Source organism: Silene latifolia, chromosome X (assembly GCF_048544455.1).
Source record: "Silene latifolia isolate original U9 population chromosome X, ASM4854445v1, whole genome shotgun sequence".
Lineage (NCBI taxonomy): Eukaryota > Viridiplantae > Streptophyta > Magnoliopsida > Caryophyllales > Caryophyllaceae > Silene > Silene latifolia.
In genome coordinates, this window is record NC_133537.1 from 86537404 (window position 1) to 86547061 (window position 9658).

The following is a 9658-nucleotide window of genomic DNA, read 5'->3' on the forward strand; positions in this document are numbered from 1 at the left end:
CACAGTCTTCCCAAGGCTTGTAGTAGAGCTTGTCGATGCTCGAAGGACGTGGCAATCAGTTGCCAAATTGAAATTTCGGCTTTTGCTTTCTGCAGTTGTTTGAGGATCGAATTCTCGAGAGCCTTGGGCTGAGTGTCCATGTCCGGGACAACTTGGTCATTCGTTTTTGGAGCGACCATTGAATTGTTCTGGTTTTGGTAGGGGCGTCTGGACCGGGTAAGATGACCGATCTCTTTTGCCTGCTTCACTTTCCCTGGGACAATATTGACATCTTCAATATCATCTCTCCAGATACCATTGATTTCGGGATCCCGAGGGTACCTTGGAGGGGCATTCCTCGGTGGGTAGTTTTTGTGAGGGAGATTTTTGTGAGGGTAGTTTTTATGAGGGTAGTTTTTGTGAGATTGATTATTGTGGGAGTGATTATTCTGAGGGTGATTATTCTGAGGTGCGTGTCAGAATGGTCGCGGGGGCAATCCATCCCGGTGACGGTAGTTTTGGGTGCTTGGGGGACCTTCCCTCGGGCGTGGTGTTGGAGGATTGAAAATCAATCGGCGGTAAGCATCGTCAAGTCGGGTAATCCTTTCGGAAAGACTAGCTATAGCTTCCCCGACTTGTTGGAACATGGCAAGCATAGTTGCAGCGCTGAACACAAATACCCCGTCCGAGGCATCCTTCTCCAGGGTATTCACCTCGTCATCAATTGGCAGGATGAGGTGTGAGTAGTCCAAGGTTGGCTCATCATCGGAGATAGCATGGATTCCTAAAGGGTTTGTTTTGTTGTTTGGTTTAGTCGGTGGAGGCAAAGGCAGTTCTCCATTCTCGATCATGTCTTTCATGATGTGTATGAGCTTGAAACAGGTTTCCGTTTCATGACCTTTCCCTTGGTGGTACTGACAGTAGGCATTAGGGTTCCAGAAGCGGGATTTCTTAGCATCAGACGGATCCGGGGTGGGTCCGATCGGTTGTAATTTTCCTTGGTCCATAAGCCTTTTTAGGGCGCTTGCATAAGTTGACCCTATATTGGTGAACACTCTCTTGGGGCGCTCAGCTCTCTTGGCGGTTGGTTCAAGGAGGTTGACCTCATCAATCTTGTTCGTCTGGCCATAAGGGCGAGATCCGGTTGATGTGGATCCCTGGTAGCCTCTAGCGGTGGTTTTGGCTAGGACGCCCTTTCGGAGGTCGACTTCAATGCGTGTCCCGAGGATTTGCAGATCCTGGAACGTCTTGATGTTTTGGTACCTCATTAAGTTGGCATTTACCGGGCGGAGATTGTTGACAAACGTTTCCACCAAAGTTGACTCACTCGGCTTGCTGACCAACTGAGTGCTTACTCTCCTCCAACGGGTCAAGAATTCGGTGAATCCCTCCTTGTCATTCTGGGTTAGGACTTCAAGAGTATGGGTATTGGCTTGGATTTCGACATTGACAGCATATTGGTTAGCAAATTCAACTGCGATCTTATCCCATGTAGTGAGGTTCTTCGAGTCAAGGGAGTAGTATCATTAGCGAGGGATTGGTTCCAAGGATGTTGGAAAGATCCGGGTGAAAAGTTCTTGTTTAACCTCTTTAATGGCCATGTAGTCTTTGAAGGCTCGAATATAATTGAGTGGGTCCTCCACTCCCTTGAATGTGGGCACATCAGTCAAGGTAAAGTTGTCAGGTAGTTGATCCTCAACAGGTTCAAATCTTCGATTGTTCTCAAGATGGATATTGTTACCCCGGGCTAGAGTTGTTCTTCTAAGAGCTTGAGCCTTTTCTTAGTTTCACTCAAAGGCGGAGTGTTGTTCTCTCCAGTTTCCTTGTTTTCCAAGGTGTCGATACGAGTCTCGACACAGTCCAGAGTGACCTTAAGAGCAGTGAGTAGGCTGGCTAGCTGAGCAGTTGTGACATCTCTGTTGTTATCATTATTGTTGTTGGACGAAGTTGAAGACGGGGCCATGGTTCTGAGGCAGAGAAAATGGCTCACATTACAACTCAATCCGACACGGTTCAAAGACTGAACGCAGACAACACAAAGGACGAAACAAAGATTGGACTCAACAAGACGAGGGTGACCGTGTGTGGTACCTCGGTGCTGACTCGATTTATGACGTGACGGTGTTGACTGAACTTTTGGCACGCGTCCAACGTAACGGCGTGACGCCGTTGGACGAGTCTCGTGGTGAGACGACTCATAAGTAAAGACCCATAAGTACATTTGCTTCGACTTGATAGACACGAGGCGGAATTGGAGTGGTGCACTAAAGTTTTCGAAAATAGAAATTTTCAAAAAGATTCATTTGTCGCTTTATGAACGGCTTCCAAAGATAGGGATCTCCGCAAGTCGGTCAGTTGAAAGAGTTTGTCTTAAGTTTGTTTGCAAAAGACGGTTTGAGTTTGAGTCGGCCCGAAAAACAATGTATTGTTTCCCAAGACAGTCTTCGAAATCCAAAATTGTATGTTTTGAAAATCGGGTTTGAAATGTTTGAAGAGGTCTCGGGGACGGTGTATGGTCCTCGAGATCTCGAAAGTGTCTCGGGTTTTGAAAGAGCCATTGTCGGCGCGAAACGGGTTAAAATCCGTGTCTAGACGCGGCGATTATAACGGCGTAAAAAGGTGTTTTGAAATGGTTGTAAAACCGGGTTTGAAAATCGTCATTACGATGGCCTAGGAAGGCGTGTTGAAATGGTTATAAAAACCGGGTTTGAAAATCGTCATTACGACGACCTAGAAAGGCGTGTTGAAATGGTTAGAAAAACCGGGTTTGAAAATCGTCGTTACGACGGCCTAGAAAAGCGTGTTGAAATGGTTATAAAAACCGGGTTTGAAAATCGTCATTACGACGGCCTAGAAAGACGTGTTGAAATGGTTATAAAAACCGGGTTTGAAAATCGTCATTACGACGGCCTAGAAAGGCGTGTTGAAAAGCAACGGTCGGCGAAAGACCGAGGTTTGAAACGGCCATTATAACGGCTCAAAAAGGTGTTTTTGAAAGTTTGAAAATGACACGGAAGGACTTATGATCACATGGCACATAAGTACTCCCAGTTTCATTATATTATGCATTATGCTGACATGGGTTTTGGCTTAGAGGGTGGGTTGCACACCAAGCAATCAAACCCCGATTTGCGAGAGGGATACCAATCCAAAAAAAATGTGTAAGGAGGGTGCCCTAGCCTCGTGCTCAAAGGTGCTGAAAGCACTTTGACGAAACAGAAATGTGTATCGTCAACGGCATGCTTGACTCAATCGGGATTCAAAACGCGGGGATGAGAAAACTCATGCCGACGAGACGAGCCAATTGGTCGAAAAGGGTTAGGTTATGGGCCCGGACAAGGAACCCGACCGTGACCGTAATATCAATTAATGCATTCCAACCAAGACCTCGTTCGAGTCTCACCATCTAGGGATCACAAAGACATAAGTGTCCTAGTTTTCCCCAGCGGAGTCGCCAATCTGTGGACGTGGGCCCACCTGCACGCCCAGCTCGATCTGTGGACTTACAACGGTCTCTTGAAAGCCACGCTCGGCGGCGTAAAAATATGCTTTCGACCGAATCGTTTTAGATCGGTCGGTTTCGTCTCGGCAAGGGTATCGAAACGATTAGAGATGTTTGGAGTCCCCACCAAGCATTTGTAGGATGCATGGAACCCGTTCGAATCCACTTTATACCTCGGTCAAACGAAGCACAAAGTAGTGTTTGACATAGGTACTAAAGATAAGGAATCGTCCCTCTTTAGCATCTTATCTCTAGAATGACTCTCGTACGCCCTGGATAAGGTCGTCCACTATCCAAAGTTTCTGAGTAAGAGGTGAAGGTACGTATTGGGAAGCCCTTTAATCAGACACCCAATTCTGTCCGCGATAGCGGCCTCTACTGATCGATCTTGGTTGGTTGAATGCAACAGTTGGTAAAGCGGTTTAAATGCATGAATGCGCATCCAATAGTTTAAAACTAACATGTGAGAGCTTTCTAAGTCGGTTGATTTAATCCAAGCGTCAAGTATAAGATGTCGAGTTGAATTTATGGTTGATTTGCATGCAAGACGGAAAGTAAAAATCCATTTACCAAATTGGGTTTATGGTGCATAACGTGATCCATTTGTCTTAGTAAGGCATTTTGCAAATACGGTTTTTGAATGATCAAATTAGTCGTCTGATCCGTCCTATATCCGGGTTAGCCGGAGTCAGGATCATCCTAGACCAGTGCTGGAAGGGTGACAGACCCTGCATCAGGCAGCCAGAATAGGCGCGAGCCTATTGGAGATGTAAGGGGGTCTCTCCTGGTTTGAAAATAGAAAAAGAAGTGGCCTATTTAGGCGCGGGTCAGTCAACGGTGTATAACGTGTTCTGACCATTGGAAAACGTTTATAAAACGTGTTAAAAGATGGGTATTTGAACCTGTTTTGGTTTGAAAGGACCGTCTAGGCCGGAATTGTGTTGATTTGAAGAACGAGACTTGAATAATCGTCATTGTTTTGACGGTATTCGATGTCGGGTTCGACTTTGTAAGCTCGACATGAATAGTTTTGAAAATAAATATGAACTAATTATTTTAAGTTCATTTGAATATAATTAGTCGATACTCATCATCGTACTCGGGTTAAAATCCGACATGGTATATAGAACAAAGGATGACTTTCTGTTGGTGACTAATATCTTTATTTTGAAAATGTAAAGAAATGATGAAAGGCTTTAAAATACCTTCCAAAATGTAAAGAAATGAAATAAAAGGCTTTAAAATACCTTTTAAATGTAATTAACCAAATATTATCACCGAAACACATATTAAACCGTCATGGTATTAAGAACCAAGGGTGAAAAATGTTTTATGGTTAAAACATGTAGAAAATGGTTTGAAAATACTTGAAATGGTAAAAACTGATTACAAATATGAAAATGAAAATTGGGGAAAAGAAGAGACCAAACACGGATTGGACTTAAGGCTGGGCAGGGTGCTTTAGGCGCGAGCCTATGTGCTACGTAAGTAGCCTCTTCCTCAACCAAAAAGTCCGGTTTTGGCTCATTCTTCCTATGTTTTGGACCATGTTATGCATGATTTAGCATGTTATAGTCATGAAACAAGTAAAGACATGATAAAAAAAGGATTTTTACACCCTCATACTTACATGCGTGGCTTATGGCGAGAAACCGACGTAAGTTTATCAACTTGTTTGGTCGGAAAAGACTCTGTTTAAAACCGTTTTAGTAAGTAAAAAGAGTGTTTTGTTAAGTCTAGTGATGGTGTAGTGGTCAAAATGGTCGGTCAAGTGATTTAATGCACGATGACGGTACCAAACAATGTGTAAGGCATGTGTTTACGATCGGTAGGTCGTAAACACGTGTCGGATTGTGACTTAGGAAGTCGAGTCGAGAATTTTAAGGGAGAAAAGAGCGGGCGGACACTCGTGTCACCTTCAAATGGTGACATTTGAGGGGTATTTATAGGAAAGTGAGTGGTTGTATGTGTTTTGAGCGACGTGGCCACCTAGGCTTCTCAAAGAGGCACGAGCCACGTCGCACGTCTTCGAGGTGTCTTGTCGCTTTCACACAAATGCAATCATGATTTGTTCTATCCTAGGATTTGTATACACATGTTTGGTACTTGACCATGCATGATCCCGGGAAATCTTAACATGGAAGCATTTGAATGGTTTTGTTTTTTGTGTTTCACTCGTTGTTGGATTCAGGATTTGAATTTTTGAGTCGGTTTTTGGTCCGGTGTCGGTTTTGACTCTAGTTAGTGTCATTGCGACCCCATCGTCATGCATTAAACACTCCTGGTACTTTTGAAAAGTTTTATTTTGAAATCGTTTTAATTTTTCCGACGTAAAGTTGTACACAAACTGTCGAGCAAACGTCGCGATTCCAAAGCATGTTGTAGTCCGATAATCATCGGGTGTTTGTTGGAGTCTCAGCAGATACTGGGTATCTTCAAAACTGTACAAGTATCTTACCCACAATACGACGAACTCAACGGCGTAAAGAATACAACGATCCGACAACCCTAGCTCTTAGGATTTGATAGCAATGCGAAGAAGGAAGCAACGTAACATTGTTTAGGTTTTGAGAGATTTAGAAAAAGGTAAAAAGTGAAAAAGAAACGGATGGAAGTGTTGATATATCATTCTCGCATTGCTAACAAAACCCATCAAAAATAACCCGTAGAACTGACTTACTTGATCGAGTACGTCACTTACTCGATCGAGTTCCCCTTACTCGATCGAGTAACCCACTTACTCGATTGAGTACCCATCAGCAGAACACTGATTCGAAATTCAAACTCACTTACTCGACAGAGTAAGCCTTACTCGATAGAGTAACCAACAGTACAGAAAACCGTAGTATTATATTCTTCCCTCCTTAAAAATGAATTTCGTCCCCGAAGTTCAAACCCGTACTCAAAAACACAGATACTAACTCAACCATGACACATCAACGCAACAAAACTCAAAACAAAACCCCAACCATAATTCAAACTGACTCAAAACAACTACTAACTGTACAAAAACCAACATAAAACCATACCAAAACCTTATGCGATCAGCTTCTACCCCCCTAAAAGAAACATGATTACGTCCCCGTAACCACACATACCTGATCAAAAAGAGACGGATATTGCTCCCTCATAACCTCTTCCACTTCCCAAGTAGCTTCCTCAACCTCATGATTATACCATAGAACCATAAGCAACACCGTTTCCCCGGACCTAGTTTTCTGAACCTTGCGATCAAGAATCTGTTTTGGCACCTCAAGATAAGACAAAGACTCATCCAACTCAATGTTCTCCACCTCTAGCACATGGGAAGGGTAACTCACATACTTCCGTAACTGAGACACATGGAACACATTATGCACCCAATCCAAAGCTGGGGGTAAAGCTAACCGGTAAGCAACCTCTCCCACACGATCCAAAATCTTATATGGTCCTATGAACTTCTGGCTCAACTTCCCTTTCTTACCAAACCTCATGACCCCACGCATAGGAGATACTTTCAGAAGAACTTTATCCCCAACCTGAAACTCTATGTCACGGCGATGTAAGTCTGCATAACTCTTTTGTCGATCCTGGGATGCTTTCATCTTTTGCCGAATCACCTTAACCTGTTCTATCATCTCATGTACCATCTGTGGTCCTAAAACCACTGCCTCAGCTCTATCATCCCAGCAAATCGGACTCCTACACCTCCTCCCATACAAAGCCTCAATCGGTGCCATTGTAATACTCATATGGTAGCTGTTGTTATAAGAAAACTCGATCAGATTCAACCTATCTTCCCAGCTACCACCAAACTCCATCACACAAGCTCTCAACATGTCCTCCAAGGTCTTGATAGTTCTCCATGTCTGTCCATCTGTTGCAGGATAAAATGCAGTACTCGTCTTCAAGGTAGTTCCCATCATCTCCTATAACTCTTGCCAAAACCGAGAAATAAACCTCGCATCTTGATTTGTCACAATGTCCTTAGGGACTCTATGTAACCTCATCACATGTTTCCTGTACCCATTAGCCAACTGAACCTTACTCCATGTGTCTTTATAGGAATAAAGTGAGCTGACTTAGTCAAACGGTCAACTATCACCCATATCATGCTGTTACCCTGCTGGCTCCTCGGTAAACCCACTATGAAGTCCATAGAGATAGATTCCCATTTCCACTCAGGTACCTCAAGAGACTGAATCTTACCTTTGTTGGAATATGTGTCCTCCAACAATAATGCGATCACGACTGTTGATCATGATGATCACATGTTTAAGTCTCATTATAAAGAATACAATTGGGAAGTAATTTTTACTGTCAACTGGTCCACACATATCGGTAATGATTGGCTGACTAGAGTTTGACATTATCGTCGTGCGACGGTGGTGATCGATTGATCCCCTAGGTCATACCTATAGGGCAACACTCTTAATTGATCAATTAATTGATCGTATAACGTTACGAGTCAATTAATTTAATTAAAATTGACGGACGATTTCGGAAGTAATATTTACGTATCTCATTGAAATTGATTAAAATGAGACACGGTCTGAGTAATCGAATTGTATCATTACTCAGATGAAATTATTGTTTAAGGAAACAATTAAATTTGAATGAATTATTATAAATACAAATTATTGTGATTTATAATTGGTAAAATATTTTGGTACAAGTAATTATGAATTACTAAGTCGATTTTTGTATATAACGTATTTTTATTAATACGTTGATTTTTAATATGTTAAAAATACATAACAAATTTATGTAACATATGACATGTGACATATTGACAATTGACAAAAATAAAATGGATTCCATTTTATGAATGTGCCGAAAATAAAGAGGAGGATTAGGCTAATATTGTGTTTGATTATGCTAATGGAAAACACAATCATTTCCCTAATAGACTAGCCTTGCAACCTAGTTTACATTGTGAAGATAAACTCTTGCATGCATTGGCTCACTCTTTTCTTCCCTCCTCTTCCCTTACCCGGTTTTCCATAGGAAAATCAAAGGGGTTTTTTGCCTTATATTTTGATAAACAATACATAACATTGTTGTTGTAGTATTCATTATTCATTCATCTAAAATTTGAGTTTTAGAGAGATAAAAAGCTTCCTTCTTCCTCCTCCCATAAACCGAAAATATTAAGTGTCCTATAATATTTTTGGGTCAATTTTTCTACAAGATTAATATTGTACTAGTATTTATAATATTAATTTTAATTAAGAGTGTGCTTTGGGTATAAAGCTTTGGGAGAGATCCTATACTTGGATCTTAGTTCTTCCACTAAGGAAAGCACAAGAACAAGAGAGAAAGGTGATCTCTCTTGTGCCCATATAAACCGAATTTCCAATGTAAGATGAACATTACTTCTTTATATTGTTTATTGTTTGCATGCATAAGATCATTTATTAATTTTATGACAAATTAAATTAAAACATATATGAATATGTTAAGTATATATCTACTTTTCCTTCTATCGGTATCAAGAGCCATGGTTCTTTGCATGCAAATCGGTTAAAAGTTTTTTCGAGTTATAAGAATAACATATAAAACTTGTATAATTTGTGTTATTATGATATATCACGAAAATCATCATGCATGTTAAAATTTATGGTCCTAAAATGTTTTTAGGATATTTTGGTTAATTTACGGATTTTTATTGATCATATTATACAATAATGGCATTAAAATATGATTTTATGAGTAAAAATGTCATTTTCGGACTAAAATTAGCTAAACTTCGAATTTTCTAGTGATTTTTGGATATGTTGTCACATATATTATTTTGTGATGACCTGTAATGTTTCATAATTTTTGGACTTCTTATGCTCGAAAAATGGATTTTTCATTGTTAAAATCGGATTTATGTGAAAAATAGGTTAATATGAGATTAATTTCGAATCTGGTCATAGAAATTTAGTATGTTGTCACATGCAATTTTACAAGATTTGTGTAAAATAATAGGCTATATTGAAGTCTTTTTGCATGATTTATGGATTTTTGAAGAAAAATAGCATGAATAGTGACTTTATTAGTGAAATATTAATAAAACATACTCTATGACTAAAGAAAAATATTATATTTTGCATTTTATTATCTTATTCAGATCTAAAATTCAAAAGTTGATGTATATAATTTTTTACATGTTTTTATGATTATTTTAGTTAAAACCGATAAACCGCAACATTG